The sequence below is a fragment of the Sus scrofa genome, chromosome 1 (assembly GCF_000003025.6).
Source record: "Sus scrofa isolate TJ Tabasco breed Duroc chromosome 1, Sscrofa11.1, whole genome shotgun sequence".
In the NCBI taxonomy this organism is placed as follows: domain Eukaryota; kingdom Metazoa; phylum Chordata; class Mammalia; order Artiodactyla; family Suidae; genus Sus; species Sus scrofa.
Genome location: NC_010443.5, coordinates 188,000,746 through 188,023,704, shown reverse-complemented (window position 1 = coordinate 188,023,704; position 22,959 = coordinate 188,000,746). Strand labels below are relative to the sequence as shown.

General features: G+C 38.7%; 1 long non-coding RNA gene across 1 annotated transcript in view; it reads right to left on the bottom strand.

Moving 5' to 3' along the window:
• The window catches only part of LOC106509123, a 186,624-nt gene that overhangs the window by 7,760 nt on the left and 155,905 nt on the right, over positions 1–22,959 (bottom strand). Inside the window, exon 2 of the long non-coding RNA XR_002347107.1 lies at positions 1,045–1,158. This is a non-coding gene — a long non-coding RNA (uncharacterized LOC106509123). The remainder of the gene's footprint in view (positions 1–1,044; positions 1,159–22,959) is intronic.

The window sequence follows — 22,959 nt, the reverse complement described above, 5'->3', positions numbered from 1 at the left end:
TGATGTGCCAAGAAAGACTGATTTAAAGTCTATCTTGTCAGGTATTTTAGTGCTTTTTTCTTTTTTTTGAAGAGAAGTGATAATAGCATATTTACAACTTAATTATATTTCTAGTATTCTAGTTCTAGTCAAATTAGGCATTCCTTGCTTCCACAGAGATTTTTTTTCAGGCGGGGAGGGGTGTTGTCACACCTGCCACACAGCTGGGTCCAAGGACTGCCTGCATATTCCCAGCCTGCTCTGGGGTTAGTTTCCATGCCAACCAGTCTAGGAGTGTTTCCACCCTATCTACCCACTCCAGGACAGACATTAATAGAATAGACATACATGAGGAAGAGGAAAAGTTGAATAAGTGTATGCAATTATTTTTATAGCACTGAGGTCCTAAATTATTCCTTATGCTAGTCCTCTTTATAATGCAAGATAATAGGAAACAGATTATGATGTCTTTCATGCTAAGTGCTCAGAGCTCTTTCAAATATGCTATCACATTATCCTCAGAGCATCCCTAAGAGATAAGAAAGGTCTTATTTCGCAGGTTGGGAAACTAAGGCACACAATGGTGACATGTCCATCTTACAAATACAGGATGAGGCAATTCTAGCACTAGGATAAAAATCCAAGACTCCTGCCTGTAAAATATGCATTTTCACTGTACTTTCTACTCCCATGTCTCCATGAGCTTTAAGCCCCAGAGCAAATCGATTCAACAAATTTTGATTAAATACCATTCTCATTATATTTTGTGTTAACTATAAAACTAGCTAAGGTGTTAGAGGTAGTTTCTGGGAAGGAAAATTGGAATAAACTATTAAAGAAAAAGGCAGATGAATACAAAGATTGGGTAACAGGAAAGCATATATATATATATATATATGTTAAATATATATATATATTTAACTTAAAAGATTTTACCTAAATTTTATTTTAAGGAAAAGAAACAACTACTTGGCTGTAGAACTGCTGGCATCAGGCATATATGTGACTCAAAGAAACAATAATATGACATCAAACATGGCCAAGATTATCAAAAGACATGATTACCTGGGAGTGAGAGGGAAACTAAGGAAGATGTACCCAAAAAGCGCTAAAATATTGTCAGCCCCTGTTCCATCCGTTCCGGAGTTCTGTCTGGTCTCAACAGCCTCAGGGAGCAACCTGAAAACAGATAAAAATGTACCTTTGTGAGATGGATCCCGAGGACACATTAAACCCTAGCAAAGTGCTGACTCCATTGCCTTAAAGACCTTGAGATTCAGCCCGCCTCATTACTCCACGCAAAAAGCTACAACCAAATTAGAGATTTTGCTCTATAGCACAGGAAACCATACCTAGTCACTTGTGATGGAACATGATGGAGGATAATGTGAGAAAACAATGTGTGTATGTATATATACATATGTGTGCGTGTGTGTGATATATATATATATATATAAAATATATATATATATATATATATAATATATATATATATATATATATGGTTGGGTCACTCTGTTGTACAGTAGAAACTGACAGTACATTGTAAATCAATTATAATAAAAGTTTTTTAAATAAAATAAAAATAGATGGCACTCTAGCCTGTGAATGCAAAAACATCAGAATGTAATTTTATGCCCCTGATGCTTGTCAAAGCCATAACCAACCACTTCAAAAGCATTCCAGATGTCCATAGCCAGTGATGTGCCAACGTCAGGTGCTTTTTGCACCCTGAGATTTGGGAAACCAGAATACTAATTCTGGATTCATATGTACATATGCATGTATACACACATTTATATTTTTTCTTCCCTCTCTTATTCCCTTTTCATAGAACATTAAGGTGTATCAAGTTAATATCACAGTATTTAAGCATTGTTAATTTTACATCATAGTATTTCAGTTACAGGATATCAACAGAAGAGTAACTGTCATTCAAGGACTTCACTTCCTCTTCTGGGGGAGGGATTGGAGCATTTCAGTGGTTTGCAGGATTGCTGTATTGTGTTAGGCATAAAGATAACCTTGTTCTTGTCTTTATTTGGAGATTAAGCATGGTTTAAAGATGTGTGAGTGCTGAGTTGACAAGGGGTAGACTTGCGATGGTTACTTTTATAAATTAACTAGGCCACCAAATGCCCAGATATCTGCTCAAACACTTCAGGTTGCCTCTCTGAGGGTGTTTCTGGAAGAGATGAGCATATGAATTGGTGGGCAAAGCAGCTGGCCTCCTCAAAGGGGGTGGGCCTCAGCCAGACCATGGAAGACCAATGTGAGGGAGCGTTGGTCTCCCTTGAGCTCTCAGCTCCTGCAAGTGGCAACACTCCCTCACCTGACTACACCCTCCATCCAGAATCTCCTCTGAGAATAGAAGACTAGCTTAGAACTCAGAAACCCCCTCAGGAAACCTCTTACCCCCATTCCTGAGCACTATCCCTGTAATTTTTACTGCCTATTTGCCTTGGAGCAACAGACCCAGATGTCTCCCTTCACCACCACTGCATCCCCAGAAAGGGGACAGGCTCTGGAGGAGGCTTAAGAATTTCAAATCTGGGCCCACAGTGATCATTTTGCCGACCAGTAACACTAAAAATGAGTGAACATAGGCAATGTTGCTTCTCCTCTCTGACATTCAGTGTTTCCAGCTGTAAACTGTGGATGTTAACAATACCAATTTTTGCACTTCTCTTCATGGCTCAGCAATTAACGAACCCAACTAGGATCCATGAGGTTGCATGTTCGATCCCTGGCCTTGCTAGTGGGTCAAGGATCCGCCATTGCCGTGAGCTGTGGTGTAGGTCGAAAACTCGGTTCAGATCCCGCTTTGCTAGGCTGTGGTGTAGGCCGGCAACTATAGCTCCAATTTGACCCCTAGCCTGAGAGCTTCCATATGCTGCGGGTTATAGCCCTAAAGACACAGGAAAAAAAAAAAAAGCAAAAAAAACCCCAAACAACAACAAAAAATATCTATTTCATAGTGGTATTATGAGCATTAATGAGATAATCCACATAAAATTTTGGTTTAGTGCTTAGAGCACAGCCAGCACTCAATAACTTTTGGCTATTGATTAAAACAACTCCCAAGAAGTCTTTTACCAGGGAACTGTGTCTTTGCTCATCAGACAGGCCTTTCTGTCACACTCAAAGAGGGTAAACACAGAGGAGAGCAATAAAAAACTGCAACTGGACAACGGTGAGGCTGTGAAAGTGGCCAGTCAGGAGAGAACCATTAAATGTTTGCCCGAAGGATGTCTTAAGCGGCTCTCAGAACAGAATGGAGCACAGTGTGCATAAAACAGTTGAATGGGCACAGTTGAAGCTTCTTAGGATGAATCTAAAAAGGGACATATTAATATATTCACAAAAATAGACAGACTTTGGAAACTATACTTAATTAAATGAAAGATTTGCACTGAAATCTAGTCTTTTTCCAAGCTTATTAGAGTAGAAATTCAACGATCCCATAACAAACTTAGAGGGTTGTTTTACAGGATGAAAGATTGAAACAACCCAACACATACAGTAAATCTATGTCATGTCCACATCTCAAGCAGAGCTAATGCATTTTAGGTGATGAAAAAGTAGATTCTACAGGAGAATTCAACAGACACAAGGGACATGTTTAAAGTATTCCAAGTATATCTACAGAAAAAAAAAAGATTTATTCTTTGTTGCTTTCAGAATACTGCTCATAGCAATAAAAATCTCTTCCTTACATTCTTGGTTCACACTGCTTTTTCTTTTTAACATGCTGCCCTTCATTGGCACACAAAGATATTTCTAAGGTGCCACAAACACAGACACTCCCCATGCCCTATAATGATAAACTAACTGTGACAAAGAGCTTAGAAGCCAGACAGAGTGTTCCTACATATCAAACCCAAGTTATTTTCTGTGGCTTAACATATTTTCAATAGCAGTTCACCACATGCTTAACTCTAACATAGGATTCCTTTCACCAGCTATGGAAAAAAATAATCAAAGAGACTATTGCTTCTGTGGAAGTTCTTGTACATGACTTCAGGGGAATTCTTCTTTCCCTCATTCCAACAAGCTTTATGAGGTTGCCCCAACCTGGCTGCCCTAAACCCCCAAATGTACAACTCTGTGTGCGCACAGTCATGGGCGTTGGAACAGTCCCAAGAGTCTTAGAAAGACAAGAAAGGATGCTTTACAGCCCCCAGACTGTGAAATACCCTGCAGCACACCTAAATGAGGGAAGAAATTCCCTTCATGGTCTGCATTATCCCAGCCCTATTCAAAGTACCATCTCCCCAAAATGACAGTCGTTGTTTCAGTGACCCTTTGAATGTCCTCTGCCCTTGTGCCTGCATCAGCGACCTTCTGACCAAGGAGACAGGGTGGAAAATGCCCTAAGGGCCTGGAATGGCCTGCACTCACTTGTGGCTCAGGTTACTGCTGCCTCCTGACATGATGAAGAGTGGATTTAAGGCAGAATGAACTAGGTTTGAATTCTGGCTCTACCTATTGTTGGCTGTGAGAACTTGGGCGAGTTCTTTATCTGTCCTGAGCCTCGGTTCTTCATCTATCAATTAAGGATCATAAAACACCTACCTTTTTGAGATTGGGGGGAAATTAAATGATTTATGTAAAGAATTCAGTATGTCCAGGGAGTTCCCTTGTGGTCTAGTGGTTAGGACTCAGCACTTTCACTGCTGCAGCCAGGGTTCAATCCCTGGTCTGGAAAGTGAGATCCCACAGCAAGCCTTTGCATGACATGGCAAAAAAAAAAAAAAAAAAAAGACTTCAATAAGTATGGTAAGCAGTCAATGCATATTAGCTGTTGTCATACTGCTGCTTTGGGGATACGGTCTGACCTTCATGGCTCCTGAGCATTCCTTCATTCATTAACTGATTACTGATACATCTGAGGCATTAGGAAGCCATCCACAGAACCCCATCAGCTACTTGTGGGAGAGCCCTGAAGTGCAAACAACATGCAAATTTCCAAATTTGAGGAAACTAGTCCAGTTGAAGAAACACACCGCCTTCTATCAACAGTTTATTTTTTCTTGACCCTTAAGAGTTATTCCACCAGACTGTTGGGCTCAGTCACATGAAAACCCAGCCAAAAAGTCAAACAATAATTTATATTTATATAGGAAGGTAAATTACCAGTAGACACATTAAAAAGTTTAACCTTAGAATTGATTAAAAGAATTAAAAGTAACCCATGTTTCCCTTATATTTATCCAAAATATAAACAGTTTTATATTATAATATTCAATGTCATCAGAACCAGAATGAGATATGTTGATGAGAATGTGAATTTCTGAAGAGTATTTTATTAATATGCTATCAAGACCTCTCCAAGACTTTTATATCTTTTAACCCAATAATTCAACTTCTGCAAATTTACCCTAACGAAAAGCAAAGAAAAATGTATATATACAAAAATGCTCAAGGAAGTACTATTTTACAGAAAAAAATCAATAAGTAAAAATAGCATAAATGCCCAGAATAAGGAATTGCATAAGTCATAAAAACAATAAATAAAATACCATGCACCCATTAAAAATCATATTTTCAAAGAATATTACATGACATGAGAGAGCCCTTGCAATATAATGCCACTTTTAAAAATTGGGTATAGAACTTCTAAATTTGTTGAAAAATTATTATAAGGAAATATGGTAAAAATGTTAAAAGTAAATATCTATAATGAAGGAAGGAAAGAAAGCATTTTCTTTTTAAGTATAATCTTATTTTTAATTGAAATACAGTTAATTTACAACATTGTTTTAGTCTCAAGGGTACTGCAAAGTGATTGAGTTATATATATATATATATATATATATATATATATATATATATATACTCTTTTTCAGATTCTTTTCCATTATGGGTTATTACAAGATATTAAGTATAATTCCCTGTATTATACAGCAGGTCCTTTTAATATACTTTACTTGTTTTGTATATAGTAGTGTTGATATGTTAATCCCAAACTCCTAATTTCTCTCTCCCCCAGCTACTTTTCCCTTTCGTAATCATAAATTTGTTTTCTTTTTTTTTTTTTTTTTTGTCTTTTTGCCATTTCTTGGGCCGTTCCCGCAGCATATGGAGGTTCCCAGGCTAGGGGTCTAATCAAAGCTGCTGCTGCAGGCCTACACCAGAGCCTGCTATGCGGGATCCAAGTGCGTCTATGACCTACACCACAGCTCACAGTGACGCTGGATCCTTAACCCACTGAGCAGGGCCAGGGACCGAACTCACAACTTCATGGTTCCTAGTTGGATTCATTTCCACTGTACCAAGATGGGAACTCCTGTTTTCTATGTCTGTTTTGTAAATAAGTTCATTCGTATTATTTTTAAATTATATACAAGTGATATGATATTTGATTTTTCTGACTTACTTCACTTAAAATAATAATATCTAGGTCTATCCATGTTGCCGCAAGTGGCATTATTTCATTTTTTTATGGCTAATATTCCATTGTTTATATACGCCACATCTTTATCCATTCTTCTGTTGATGGACATTTAGGTTGCTTCTATGCCTTGCCTATTGTAAACAGTGCTGCAATGAACATTGGGGGGAATGGATCTTTTCAAATTAGAGTTTTTTCAGATATATGCCCAGGAGTGGGATTGCAATATCATATAGTAACTGTATTTTTAATTTTTAAAGGAACCTCCTTACTGTTTTCCAGAATAATTGCACAAATTTACATTTCCACCAACAGTGAAGGAGGTTCCTTTCCCTTTCCCTCCACACCCTCTCCAGTATTTATTATTTGTAGACTTATTTTTATTTTTGCCACATTTGTGGTATGCAGAAGTTACTGAGCCAAGATTGAACCCATGCTACAGTAGCAACCTGAGCCAGCAGGGACAATACTGGATCCTCAACCCACTGAGCCACCAGAGAACTCCTATGTGTGCACTTTTTAAGGATGGCCATTCTGACCAGTGTGAAGTGGTACCTCATTATAGCTTTGATTTGATTTCTCTATACTTGGTGATATTTAGCATCTTTTCATGGGCCTGTTGGCCATCTGTCTGTCTTCTTTAGAGAATGGCTAAAAATATTTTCTTTGGTGTAATTTTTGTAGTCCAAACTTTCTGTTATAAGCATGCATTCCTTTTACAGTCAGAATTTTGCATGTGTGTGCCCCAGTTTCTCAAAGACTTAATTTCTGTGAATTTATTTAATGTGAAGGCAGCCTTCCAAAGAAACAAATCCTCAGTCCCAAAGAATGATCCTACTCTAAAGCTACAGCACCAACACTCTCTGGCAGGTAGGAGAGATACTTGGGGTCTGCAGTCTCATCCTTCTGCAGTTCACCCTGCTCAAAACACAGTGGGTGGGGGGAGCCTGATAGGTGGCCTTAGACCAAACACTGATGGCGAAGTGACAAAGTAGCAGACACCAAGCAGGCACAGACATCTCCATCAGAGTCCAGGCTCTGGTCAGTGGGCTGTCACCAAGTTGGCTGCACTAAGTGTGTATTTCGGTACAATTGGTAGGCTGCAGCTATGCAATTAATTGGCATTGCTATGAGGATAGAGGAGTTCACAGCCTAAGAATATTTTCAAATCAGCCTTTCTCTTTCTCCAAAGAGAAGCACAGCCGAATAAGCATGGTTCTTTGAAGTTGTCCTTTGATTCACTATCTAGTGGTGGCCCAGCATGTAAAGAACAAAAAGGGGATACATATTGTGCTGGCCTTCATGGCTTCTGAAAGCACATTCTGCCAACTTTGTGAAACTTTAGTACTGCTCATTGCTATTATTGAACACTCACGGAGTATTCTGTTATTCTGGGGTATACTGCCAATAATAAGTAGTAATTATTCACATCACTCTGAAGAGGAAGGTCAGTATTATTAGCATCATTATCCTCTGAAATATATATGAATATTATGAAAGCTGTTGCCATATTGGTAACTGGCAAAGCCCAAATTCAACTTATTGTCTGGCTCCTTGATTAATAGGAGTTTCACAGAATGCAGAGTTTTCCTACTAGAAAGGAAAAGAGCATTATTTTTTTGTTGAATAAATAAGCTGATTGTGAACTGCTCTTTTCTCAAATAAAAATTATTGTGCTTTCTTTAATTAAGTGACATGATTACACTTAGTCACAATTAGTGTCTTCCTTTTGCTTTCCTAGGAGGGCCTGGCTTCTGGATTTTAGTTTCCTTTGATTATTTGTGTCTGTGGCTCTTGTTATTCTAGTCACCTATTGTTGTAGAACAAATAACCCTCCAAATTTAGCAGCTTAAGAAAACACTTTTTCATCTCACACACTTCCTAAGGCTCAGGTATCTGGGAGTGGTTTAGCTTCGTGGTTCTGCCTCAAGATCTCTTAAGAGTTTGTTTCGAGCTGTCACAGAAGCTGTGGTCACCAGTAATCTGAGAGCTTTACTAGGACTGTATCTGTTGGCAGGAGGTCTTAGTTCTTTGATGGCTATTGGAAAAAATCTCAGCCCCTGCCCTGTGAGCCTCTTCAGCGGGCTTCTCTCAACATGGCATCTGGCTTTACCCTGAGTGAATGAGCCAAAACCGAGCAGGATGGCAAGGCAGCAACCAAAATAGAAGTTGCATAGTCTTTAACAACCTGTTCTTAAAAGTGACACACCACCGCTTCTCTCATATTCTTTTGGATACATGGACCAACCCCAGTAAAAAACGGAAGAAAACCGTACAAGGACAGGCACACCTACAGGTAGGGATAGCTGGAGGTTATTTTGAATGACACCTACCACAGCTTTTTTTTTTTAATTTTTCTTTACTTCATAGTGTTTTATTTTTCTTTTCATTTTTTTCTTTTTTAAAAAATTTTTTTTTGATTTACAGTGTTCTGTCAATTTATACTGTACAGCAAAGTGACCTGGTCATATACATATATTCTTTTTCTCACATTATCCTCCATCATGTTCCCTCATAAATGAATAGATATAGTTCCCTGTGCTATACAGCAGGATCTCATTGCTAATCCATTCCAAAGGCAATAGTTTGAACGTATTAACCCCAAGTTCCCAATCCATCCCACTCCCTCCTCCTCCCCCTTGGCAAACACAAGTCCGTTCTCCAAGTCCATGATTTTCTTTTCTGTGGAAAGGTTCATTTGTGCTGTATATTAGATTCCAGATATAAGTGATATCATATGGTATTTGTCTTTCTCTTTCCGATTTACTTCACTCAGTATGAGTCTCCAGTTTCATCCATGTTGTTGCTAATGGCATTATTTTGTCCTTTTTTATGGCTGAGTCGTATTCCATTGTATATATATATACCACATCTTCCTAATCCAATTGTCTGTTGATGTACATTTGGGTTGTTTCCATGTCTTGGCTATTGTGAATAGTGCTGCAATGGACATGCGGGTGCATGTGTCTTTTTCAAGGAAAGTTTTGTCCGGATATATGCCCAAGAGTGGGGTTGCTGGGTCATATGGTAGTTCTATATATATAGTTTTCTAAGGTATCTCCATACTGTTTTCTATAATAGTTGTACCAATTTACATTCTCACGAACAGTGCAGGAGGGTTCCCTTTTCTCTACACCCTCTCCTTGTTATTTGTGGACTTACTAATGATGATAATTCTGACTGGTGTGAGGTGGTACCTCATGGTAGTTTTGATTGGCATTTCTCTAATAATCAGTGATGTTGAGCATTTTTTCATGTGCTTGTTGGCCATCCGTACATCTTCTTTAGAGAAATGTCTACTCAGGTGCTACCACAGCATGCATGTATTTATTTATTTATTTATTTATGCTTTTTAGAGCTGCACTAGCAGCATATGGAAGTTCCCAGGCTAGGGGTTGAATCGGAGCTACAGCTGCTGGCCCACAGCCACACAGTATCCAAACCACATCTGTGACCTACACCACAACTCACAGCAATGCTGGATCCTCAACTCACTGAGCAACGCCAGTGATGGAACCTGCATCCTCATGGATACCAGTTAGATTCATTTCCACTGTGCCATGACAGGAACTCCTCAGGTACTACTACAGCTTTTAAAGAAAATGTGTTTGTTTGTTTATCCAGTGATAAACAAACAAACAAACACACTGGCAGGAAGGTCTTTCACATTCTTCTGTATCCTAACCAGCAGCAGGATGATATCCAAGAAAATGCACTTAAAGTACAATCTCCCAAAATAACTCTGTCATAACTTTAAAAAGATTTTTTAATTCAAATAAACTTTTGATCCTTTTTTACCAGTTTTACTGGCCATAAAATAGTGGATCTATCGGGTTGACATCATTAGAATTTTTAGTATATTTTTCCTGAATTGGAGTTCCAAGAAACAATAGTAACATTATTCTAATAGTAAAAGTTGTATGAAAGACTAGAGTGGCAATGAAACATGGCAGTTAGGACTCAGATCAGTCACATCAGACTATGTGTAAATCCTAGTTCTTGCCTCACCCTAGCTGTTTGATGTTGGACAAACAGAGCCTCATAGTGTCAGTTTCCTCATCTGCAAAATGGGCACACAAATAGTAGCAACTTCTGAGCTTTATCCCATGAAAATCAGGAAAGTGCTTAGGCAAGTGTGCTCATTGTCAATGAAGAAGACACTGTTTCTGCATGGTTACCATACAGGGAAAAAGGGTCTTTGGGAAGTTTTTCCCAAAGACTTTGTTCACTCATCCCTCTTCTTTCACTCCAAGAAAGTTTTTTTGTCCTTTTTGCTTTTTATAGAAGGCAGCTGTTTCTTCAGAGATTCTGTTGTTGTTTTTTTTTTAATTTTTAAAGTCTCTGAGCCACAAGGGAAACGGAGTGAACAGGTGTTTAATTTTTGAAATTAATTGTGGGAATCTATGGGACAGAGTCAGGTGCGTTCTGAAGCTAGACGGCTGTGAGTTGTGCAGGTCGTAGCCCACCTTTCCCTATTCTGGGCTCCATGCCCAGAAGTGAGCTGATTCAGGACCTGAATTGCAGTGACAGCTTTCCTGCATAGAGCTAGGATATGGAGGTCCCAGGGGAGGGGAGACGGCTAGAGTGTAATCAGAGGCATCTATTTGTCACCATCCGCACCGACCTCTCTGCTTAAGTCTTGAACAAGGTCATTATTCTCAGCCTGCAACACACGGGAGCGCAGCAGGCTCAGCTGAGGGTGCATGTTTCATTAGTATTCTGCACGTGCCATTGGCTAAATTTGCTGTTTCGTTGCGAACGCTTCTGATTGCACGTTTTATATTCCTGGCCTCCTCAGAGAAATGAATGCCACTGTTAGTGATCTGACAGGCAGCCTGCACTCAGCAATGCATTTGTCATCAAACTAAAGGGGAAAGTTATTAAAACACTCGGCTGTCAACCATGAACTCAGAACCATTTAAGTTATAAAAGTACTTTTACATGCAAGAATTGAAAATAAATAAATAAATCAAGGAAGGATTGTGGAGAGGGGAAAAAAACCATTTTAATAGTTAGAATTTACTGAAAAGACTGCTCCTCTAAATTATGTCCGAATGATAGTAAATCAATGCAAACATTTTTTCATCGGGCTACAAAATCATTTTTTGGCTGGTGTAATTGACTTCTACTCAAGGCATACTCAGCATCCCATACTTTGCACACCTCAGAGATTATACTTCTTAAAGTATGTACCTTTAAAAAGATAATTAAGATTTATATTTAATCATGCTTTTTCTCTGCATTTCTTAGAAGACAGCTGAATTGCTACTTCACAAGAGAAAGAAATGAGAAGCGCTGTTTCATATGGGCTGTAAAAGGGATGTATAATTTGTACTCCTATCAGCAGAGCGACTAAAAAATGGAAATTTATGATTTTCGCCCCCCAGAAAAACCTCATTAAGCTCCTTGAAGAAATGGAAACCTCATGAGCAGTAATCAAAGCATATGAAGCCTCCTGAGTGGTTAACAGAGCCCACTTCATCAGACAATTCCACTGGGGACAGAGTTGCCCAAGGACATGCTTCTCACGGAATGTGTTATGAATTAAAATTCAGCAGCAGAGAGTGACTGTGCTAGAAAGCCTGAACAGTAGAATGTATCCACGAGAATCTTTCCTGAGAACATAGTGGCCTTTCATCACTGTCAAATCCCCAGGAACCATAAGCAAACAAGAGGCAGATTGATGTGCTCTGCTCAGGGCAAATCCATGGCTGGAAGACTCCAGACAGAGGCAGTAGAAAGCCCCACAACTGGAGGCCTAGGAGGCTGTACATTAGGGCTCCTCAACACAAGTCAGTGGGATTGAAAACCATAGTCTGTGCATGTGTCAGCTGTGCTAAGCATGCCTGCCCTCTTACCACTAAGAGACTTGCTCACACAAAGCCTAGATGTTGTTAGCCAGAGGAAGGATCCAATAAAAATCATACTGAAAGTACTCTGATTCTCAGAACATCCTGTGGGACCGTGTATTAGCTTCTTAAGGCTGCTATAACAAAGACCCCCCAAACTGGTATTTTAAGGTGGCTCAAGACAATAACAAAATTGTCTCATGGTTCTGGAGGCCAGAAGTCTGAAATCAAGATGTGAGCAGGGCCACAATCTCTCTGAAAGCTCTAAGAGAGAATCCTTCCTTGCCTCTTCTAGCTTATAGTATTTGCTGGCAATCCTTGACATCCCTTGGCTTAGCGATGCCTGACTTCAATCTCTGCCTTTATGGTCACATGGCTTTCTTCTTCCTGTGTGTCTTTATCTGTGTTTGATTTTCTTATAAGGACACCAGTCTTACTGGATTACTGTTCATCCTAAAGACCTCATCTTAGCTTGATTACGTCTTCTAAGACCTAATTTCCAAATACAGTTGGGACTTTGATATTTTTTAGGAGATACTATTTAACCTGTAATAGGCCACTCTGGTTAAAGAATACTGAAGCAATGCATCTGGATGAATAGGAATGCAAACCATGAGAGAACTGGTTGAAGAAGACAAAGGAAGAGTCTGTTAGAAGAATGGGGCCAAGAGAAATGGGTTGACCAAAATAAGACATTAAGTAAAATAAAGACTAAGTATGCTTGGATTAATAGCAGGAAGACGTGTCTCTACAGAGTGGTGAGGGCTAGGACCATAGTGCAGTGGGTAAGGGTGAGCAGCAAACACAGTCATGAAAACAATGAATGTAGGCAAGTCTCTTAAGACATTTAGTTGTGCAGAGATAAGAGATAATAAATCTATTAGAGAGAACCCCGTGATGCTAAGTGGGGCCTTTGAGGTCAAAAATTTGGAAGGTCCTGACATTGACAGCTGCTTCTCCTTATTGAATGGCTGCTGGTTTATACATCTGCTTTGTACGAGGACACTAAATGCTAGCACCTCCAAGCTGGTGGCAAAGACTGTATTTGAGAGCACATTGCTCCCTGCTCATAATAAAACAGGGAAGGTATGTGAAGAGGTGATTTGAATTGGGAGGCACTTGCTAAACATGTGGCAGTGAGGAGAGTGCTTTTCTCTGTCATCATGACAACTTGCTCCTGGCAGCTCAGTTTGGCTCAGCCCATGATACCTGCCTACATCAAAGGACCAATAAACTCTCTAACGATGTGTAAGTCACTTGTCTCTACCTTTCCTTTACTAATGTATCAGATACTACCTGTATCTCCAGAGAAACAGAACCAGTAGGAAATATATGTACTGAGAAGAGATTTATTCAACGTCATACACAACATTAACGAAAGAAAAGTAAAAAACTACATGATCATCTCAATAGATGTAGAGAAAGCATTTGACAAAATCCAACATCCATTCATGATAAAAACTCTTAACAAACTGGGTTTAGAGGGAACATACCATAACATAATAAAAGCCATTTATGACAAACCTGCAGCAAATATAACACTCAAAGGAGAAAAATTTTCAACATAGTATTGGAAGTCCTAGCACAGCAATCAAGCAAGCAAAAGAAATAAAAGTATCCAAATAGGAAGAGAAGAGGTAAAATTGTCACTGTATGCAGATGACATGATACTATATATAGAAAACCCTAAGGACTCAACCCAAAAACTGCTTGAATTGATCAATAAATTCAGCAAAGTAGCAGGATATAAGATTAACATTCAGAAATCAGTTGTATTTCTATATACCAACAATGAAGTATTAGAAAAGGAATACCAAAATACAATACCTTTTAAAATTGCACCCCAAAAATTCAAATACCTTGGAATACACCTGGTCAAGGAGGTAAAGGACTTATATGCCAAGAACTATAAAACATTAATCAAGAAAATGAAAGAAGATGTAAAGAAATGGAAAGATAGTCCATGCTTCTCAGTTGGAAAAAGTAATATTGTAAAAATGGACATACTATACAATGCAATCTACAGATTCAATGCAATCCCTACCAAATTACCCATGACATTTTTCACAGAACTAGAACAAACAATCCAAAAATTTATATGGGACCACAAAAGACCAAGAATTGCCAAAGCAACTCTGAGGAACAAAAACCAAGCAGGAGGCATAACTCTCCCAGACTTCAGGCAATATTACAAAGCTATAGTCATCAAGACAATGTGGCACTGGTACCAAAACAGACATCCAGACCAATGGGACAGAATAGAGAACCCAGAAATAAACCCAGACACCTATGGTCAATTAATCTTTGACAAAGGAGGCAAGAACATAAAATGGGGAAAAGAGGCTTTTCAGCAAGCATTGCTGGGAAACCTGGACAGCTGCATGCAAATCAATGAAACTAGAACACACCCTCACACCATGCACAAAAATAAACTCAAGAGCAGTGGTGAGAGTGGGCATCCCTGTCTTGTTCCAGATTCGAGTGAGAAGGCTTTCAGTTTTTCCCCATTGAGGATTATATTTGCTGTGGGTTTATCATAAATGGCTTTGATTTTATTCAGGAATGTTCCCTCTATACCCACTTTGGCGAGGGTCTTGATCATGAATGGATGTTGAACTTTGTCAAATGCTTTTTCTGCGTCTATTGAGATGATCATATGATTTTTGACTTTTTTTTTGTTAATGTGGTGTATGATGCTGATTGATTTGCGTATGTTGAACCAGCCTTGTGAACCTGGGATGAACCCAAACTGGTCATGGTGTATAATTTTTTTGGTATGTTGTTGGATTCGGTTGGCTAAGATTTTGTTGAGAATTTTTGCATCTATATTCATCAATGATATTGGCCGATAGTTTTCTTTTTTGGTGGTATCTCTGTCTGGTTTTGGAATGAGGGTGATGGTGGCCTCATAGAATGTCTTTGGGAGTATTCCTTCTTCTTCAACCTTTTGAAAGAGTTTAAGGAGGATGGGCACCAATTCCTCTTTATATGTTTGATAAAATTCACCTGTGAAGCCATCTGGTCCTGGACTTTTATTTGTAGGGAGTGATTTTATGACCTCTCAATTTCATTTCTAGTGATGGGTCTGTTCAGTTGGTCTGTTTCTGCTTGATTCAGTTTTGGCAGGCTGTAAGATTCTAGAAAATTGTCCATTTCTTCCAGATTGTCAAACTTGTTGCCATACAGTTGTTCATAGTATTCTCTTATGGTTTTTTGTATTTCTGCTGTATCCGTTGTGATTTCTCCTTTTTCATTTATAATTTTGGTTATTTGGGTTCTTTCTCTCCTCTTTTTAGTGAGTCTGGCCAGGGGTTTGTCAATTTTGTTCACCTTTTCAAAGAACCAGCTCTTGGTTTTATTAATTTTCTCTATTGTTTTTTGAGTCTCTATTTTATTGATTTCTTCTTTGATCTTTATAATTTCCTTCCTTCTGCTGACTTTAGGACTTTTTGTTCTTATTTTTCTAATTCGTTTAGGTGGAGGGTTAAGTTGTCAATTTGGGATCTTTCTTCTTTTTTGAGAAAGGCCTGGATTGCTATAAATTTCCCTCTGAGCACTGCTTTCGCAGCATCCCAAAGATTTTGAAAGGTTGTGTCTTCATTATCACTTGTTTCAAGGTAGTTTTTAATTTCCTTCTTGATTTCCTCATTGACCCATTGGTTTTTTAGTAGCATGTTGTTTAGTCTCCATGGAGTAGGTTTTTTCTCTTTGCTTTTCCCATGGTTGATTTCTAATTTCATGGCATTGTGGTCAGAGAAGATACTTGAGATAATTTCTATGCTCCTAAATTTATTGAGATTCGCTTTATGTCCCAATATGTGGTCGCTTCTTGAGAATGTTCCATGAGCATTTGAGAAGAATGTGTATTCTGATTTTTTTGGATGTAGTGTCCTGAAGATATCAATTAAGTCTACCTTTTCTATTGTTTCCTTTAGGATCTCTGTTGCTTTATTGGTTTTCTGTCTAGAGGATCTGTCCATTGATGTGAGGGGGGTATTTAGGTCTCCTACTATGATTGTATTCTCATCAATATCTCCCTTTATGTCTGTTAATATTTGTTGTATGTATCCTATATTTGGGGCATATATGTTGACGATAGTAACATCCTCTCCTTGGATGGATCCCTTAATCATTAAATAGTGTCCTTCTTTGTCTTTCTTTATGTCTTTTGTTTTAAAGTCTATTTTGTCTCATATGAGCGTTGCGACTCCTGCTTTTCTGTCATGTCTATTGGCGTGAAATATTTTTCCCCACCCTTTCACTTTCAATCTATATGTATCTTTTGTCCTAAGGTGAGTTTCTTGTAGGAAGCATATTGAAGGTTTTGCCTTTTTCTCCACTCAGCCACTCTGTGTCTTTTGATTGGGGCAGGCAGCCCATTGACATTTAAGGTGATAATTGATAGATGATTATTTATTGCCATTTGAACCTCGTGTTCCAGTTGATTCTATGGTTCTCCATTCTTCCTTTCTTTTTTTTTTTTTTTTTTTTTTTTTTTGGTTGGATGGTCTCCTGTTATTATCTGCTTGAGTGTATTTTTTTTTTCATTTTTTGCAAATGCAATATTTTGTTTTGGCTTGTGGTTGCCCTGTAACATAGTCTTGGAAGTCTTAGCCACAGCAATTAGACAAACAAAAGAAATAAAAGGCATCCATATAGGAAGAGAAGAGATCAAACTGTTACTGTATGCAGATGACATGATACTATACCTAGAAAACCCTAAGGACTCAACCGCAAAACTCCTTGAACTGATTAATAAATTCAGCAAAGTAGCAGGATATAAGATTAACATTCAGAAGTCAGTTGCATTTCTGTATACCAGCAATGAAACATTAGAAAAGGAATACAAAAATACGATACCTTTTAAAATTGTACCTCACAAAATCAAATACCTCGGAATACACCTGACCAAGGAGGTAAAGGACCTATATGCTGAGAACTATAAAACTTTAATCAAAGAAATCAAAGAAGATGTAAAGAAATGGAAAGATATTCCATGTTCCTGGATTGGGAAAATCAATATTGTAAAAATGGCCATACTACCCAAAGCAATCTACAGCGTCAATGCAATCCCTATCAAATTACCCATGACATTTTTCACAGAACTAGAAAAACAATCCAAACATTTATATGGAACAACAAAAGACACAGAATCGCCAAAGCAATCCTGAGAAACAAAAACCAAGCAGGAGGCATAACTCTCCCAGACTTCAAGAAATACTACAAAGCCACAGTCATCAAAACAGTGTGGTACTGGTATCAAAACAGACAGACAGACCAATGGAACAGAATAGAGAACCCAGAAATAAACCCTGACACCTATGGTCAATTAATCTTTGACAAGGGAGGCAAGAACATAAAATGGGAAAAGGAAAGTCTATTCAGCAAGCATTGCTGGGAAACCTGGACAGCTGCATGCAAAGCAATGAAATTAGAACACACCCTCACACCATGCACAAAAATAAACTCCAAATGGCTGAAAGACTTAAATATACGACAGGACACCATCAAACTCCTAGAAGAAAACATAGGCAAAACACTCTCTGACATCAACCTCATGAATATTTTCTCAGGTCAGTCTCCCAAAGCAATAGAAATTAGAGCAAAAATAAACCCATGGGACCTCATCAAACTGAAAAGCTTTTGCACAGCAAAGGAAACCAAAAAGAAAACAAAAAGACAACTTTCAGAATGGGAGAAAATGTTTCAAATGATGCAACTTACAAGGGCTTAATCTCTAGAATATATAAGCAACTTATACAATTCAACAGCAAAAAAACGAATCAATCAATGGAAAAATGGGCAAAAGACCTGAACAGACATTTCTCCAAAGAAGATATACAGATGGCCAGCAAACACATGAAACAATGCTCAACATCGCTGATTAGAAGAGAAATGCAAATCAAAACTACCATGAGGTACCACCTCACACCAGTCAGAATGGCCATCATTCATAAGTCCACAAATAACAAGTGCTGGAGGGGCTGTGGAGAAAAGGGAACCCTCCTGCACTGTTGGTGGGAATGTAAACTGGTACAGCCACTATGGAGAACAGTTTGGAGATACCTTAGAAATCTATACATAGAACTTCCATATGACCCCACAATTCCACTCTTGGGCATCTATCCGGACAAAACTCTACTTAAAAGAGACACTTGCACCCGCATGTTCATTGCAGCCCTATTCACAATAGCCAGGACATGGAAACAATCCAAATGTCCATCAACAGATGATTGGATTCGGAAGATGTGGTATATATACACAATGGAATACTCCTCAGCCATAAAAAAGAATGATGACATAATGCCATTTGCAGCAACATAGATGGAGCTAGAGAATCTCATACTGAGTGAAATGAGCCAGAAAGACAAAGGCAAATACCATATGATATCACTTATAACTGGAATCTGATATCCAGCACAAATGAACATCTCCTCAGAAAAGAAAATCATGGACTTGGAGAAAAGACTTGTGGCTGCCTGATGGGAGGGGGAGGGAGTGGGAGGGATCGGGAGCTTGGGCTTATCAGACACAACTTAGAATAGATTTACAAGGAGATCCTGCTGAATAGCATTGAGAACTTTGTCTAGATACTCATGTTGCAACAGAAGAAAGGGTGGGGGGAAAACTGTAATTGTAATGTATACATGTAAGGATAACCTGACCCCCTTGCTGTACAGTGGGAAAATAAAAAAAATAAAGAATAAAAAATAAACTCAAAATGGCTGAAAGACTTAAATATAAGACACCATCAAACTCCTAGAAGAGAACATAGGCAAAACATTCTCTGACATCAACCTCATGAATATTTTCTCAGGTCAGTTTCCCAAAGCCACAGAAATAAGAGCAAAACAAAACCAATGGGACCTAATCAAACTGACAAGCTTTGGCACAGCAAAGGAAACCAAAAAGAAAACAAAAAGACAACTTACAGAATGGGAGAGAATACTTTCAAATGATGCAATGGACAAGGGCTTAATTTCTAGAATATACAAACAACTTATACAACTCAACAGCAAAAAAGCCAACAACCCAATGGAAAATGGGCAAAAGACCTTAATAGACATTTTTCCAAGGAAGATGTACAGATGGCCAACAAGCACATGAAAAAATGCTCAACATCCCTGATTATTAGAGAAATGCCAATCAAAACTACCATGAGGTACCACCTCACACCAGTCAGAATGGTCATCATGAATAAGTCCACAAATAACAAATGCTGAAGAGGGTGTGGAGAAAAGGGGACCCTCCTGCACTGTTGGTGAGAATGTAAGCTGGTATACCCACTATGGAGAACAGTATGGAGGTACCTTAGAAAACTATACATAGAACTACCATATGACCCAGCAATCCCACTCTTGGGCATATATCCAAACAAAACTTTCTTTGAAAAAGACACAGGCACCCACATGTTCATTGCAGCTCTATTCACAATAGCCAAGACATGGAAACAACCTAAATGTCCATCGACAGACGATTGGATTAGGAAGACGTGGTATATATATACAATGGAATACGACTCAGCCATAAAAAAGGACAAAATAATGTCATTTGCACCTACCTGGATGGAACTAGAGACTCTCATACTGAGTGAAGTAAGAAAGAGAAAGACAATACCATATGATATAACTTATATCTGGAATCAAATATATGGTGCAAATGAACCTTTCCACAGAAAAGGAAATCATGGACTTGGAGGACAGACTTGTGGTTGCCAAGGGCGGGGGGAGGGAGTGGGGTGGATTGGGAGCTTGGGGTTAATAGATACAAACTACTGCCTTTAGAAGGGATTAGCAATGAGATCCTGCGTGTAGCACTGGGAACTATGTCTAGTCACTTATGATGGAACATGATAATGTGAGAAAAAAGAAAGTATACATGTATGTGTAACTGTGTCACCATGCTGAACAGTAGAAAATTGACAGAACACTGTAAACCAGCTATCATGGAAAAAAATAAAAATCATTATATTAAAAAAAAAGAATTGGCTCACAAGTCTTTGGGGGCTGAATTTGTGTTTGATTAAGTAACTGGAGACTATAGCAGAGTTGAGTTGATAAATGAAACTAACCATCACATCGTCCTTCTAAGAACCTCTGAGAGGCCACAGCTTCTGAAAAGGCATGCCAGTTCTGGTCACAGCAATCAGGTGTCTACTTTACAAGTAGAGGCATGGATTTAGGTATTTTCAGAGTATTTACAGGTATTTATTTTTATAGAAAAATCTGCATGGTAAATAGAGTTAGTAGACACAAAACTATCTAAGGTAACTGGCTCACAGAATTACAGACGCACCGTTTTGCTTTCTTTCTAAAAGCAAAACTTGAATTATGATGCACTTTGCTCACTCGGGGTGTAAAGACACCAGACCCAGCCTGTGGCAATTAGCTCATTCTCTTATAGTAACACCACCCATTACTATCTGGAGGTGTTATTAACCTCCTTTCTCTTTAGAGGAGAATTTGATACAAGGCAGATCTATCTTTCTTACCATTCATTGGAGCATTTAATTATCAAAGGATCAAAAGCATGTTATAATGTTGCTGTGCAGTGCAAACTCCAAGGTAATTATGAAGGACAACTTAAGTGTGATTTCCTGAAAAAAAGGGCTATCAGCAAAAAGTTAGTGCACAGAAGATGGAAGATTCTGAATCATGACATGTCTATTTCCATATTCCTATCACAGAAAATGCTATAAACTTACAACAGGAGAAGCATCCAAACAAAGAAGAAGGTTTTTCACAACCATATACTGAGTCTTTGAAAGTGTCATCGAAGCTGCTCACTCAAGAATTCCAAATACTGCTATTAGCCTTTAACATTTTAGTTTAGGTCATGTATCAAAAGACAGTAGTAAACCATGAGACACACACACACACACACACACACACACACACACACACCCCTCCCACAATTAAATGAGGTTTAAGATCTTTCATTCTCTAATCATATTCCTTAGACTCTGAAATGATTTTATTACAGCTTCTCTAGAGAAGATTTTTTTTGAAAATTGAAATGACATAATATGCCAACCAAAAGATAGGAAACTCACAGCTGAATATACAAAGGTGTCATTTATAACTCATCCTTCCAAGACAAAACCAGCTTGCCTTCGTATAAAACCTTGACAGGTTTGTGCAGTGGCTGAAACAATACAGGCAGCCATTTAACATGAGTAATAGGAAAGAAATCCTGGAGCCGCCTTTCCTGTTTATATTTCCCATCTCCAACCTACATATATGATTAAAAGATGTCATTCAATTACATTTCAATGTTTCTGCTAGCTGCATTCATTATTAAATTTCAGCAATGTTCCTGAAAGTATAATTTATTGAATAGATGTTGAACTTGCCATTAGAAATTGACAAGTATCCAGCAGCACATTTTATTTTCTGTCAGAGATAATTTATTTCAGGATCTTATGTTTTTGATAAGCAGACTGTGTTTGGTTCTTTAGAGTATCATACAGAGTAGAGCAATTCTCTCTTACAGTGATTTAAATGCTTTTATTACTAGGTCCGATCAAGGAAAAAAATGTGGGTTATATTAGTGAGGGGGATTACTTTTTATTACATAAATATTTTATGATATCTATTTTCCATTTCTTGCCCTGACACTTTATTACCACCGACTCTTATTAATTCCATGCTTGATATAAATTAAATGCGAGATTTGGATGTGTGTGGCTGCAGGGCCTTGAGGGCATAGAATATCTTTTCTAAGATTACAATTATTTAGCTTCTCCAAGGATTAATTTGCTTAACCACAGTCCCTGAGCTATCCAAGAAAGAGATCATTTGGAAATGTAGCAGCAGGCTTCAGATGTGTTAACTCATAACCTCCTATTTACGCAGCCTGTGGGAACTCGTGGACGGAGTTCATCCAGAGCCGTTTCATGAGGGTCTTACGATATTGAATACGGCCAAACCCTCCACCGTTCAGAGCCTGGGGCTTCCGTATGGGGGGCTTCATTACTTGCTGGCACCTCTGTGTAAGGCTAGCTCAGGCTTGGGAAGGTGGGAAAACCCACCCACACATGGTCATCACTTGTTAGCAGATCCCTGGTCATAGCAGCTGAACCAGGCTCTGATTCTCCTGGGATTGCAAAGCCTCTCTCCTCTCGGTTATCATCACAAAATGGATCAGACCGAGATGATTTTTCCAAGGTTCTCCCATAAGAAAAAGGATAAACAAAGGCAGAAATGCTTAAACAAACTGGATATGATTAGGCACAATGAGGACAGAGGATTAGGGCAAAGGGAAGTGACACTGGAAAGATAGGCTAGGTCGGATGTCAAAGAGATTTATGAAGCTAAAGGACATGGGTGTCTTCTGCAGGCGTGTTTCTTAAGTGATTTGCAACCCTCTCTCTCTTTTTTTTCTTTTTTTTTTTTTTTTGTCTTTTTGTCTTTTTAGGGCCGCTCCCACGGCATATGGAGGTTCCCAGGCTAGAGGTCCAGTCAGAGCTACAGCTATCAGCCTATACCACAGCCACAGCAATGCCAGATCCAAGCCATGTCTGCAAACTGCACCACAGCTCACGGTAATGCCAGATCCCTAACCCGTTTAGCAAGTCAAGGGATCAAACCTGCATCCTCATGGGTGCTAGTCGGGTTCATTAACCACTGAGCCATGACGGGAACTCCTGCAACTCTCTTTTTAAGAGAAATAGTTACTCTGATCCAAAGTGTTAACTTAAATCATAAGATATAGATACAGATACACACACACACTTAT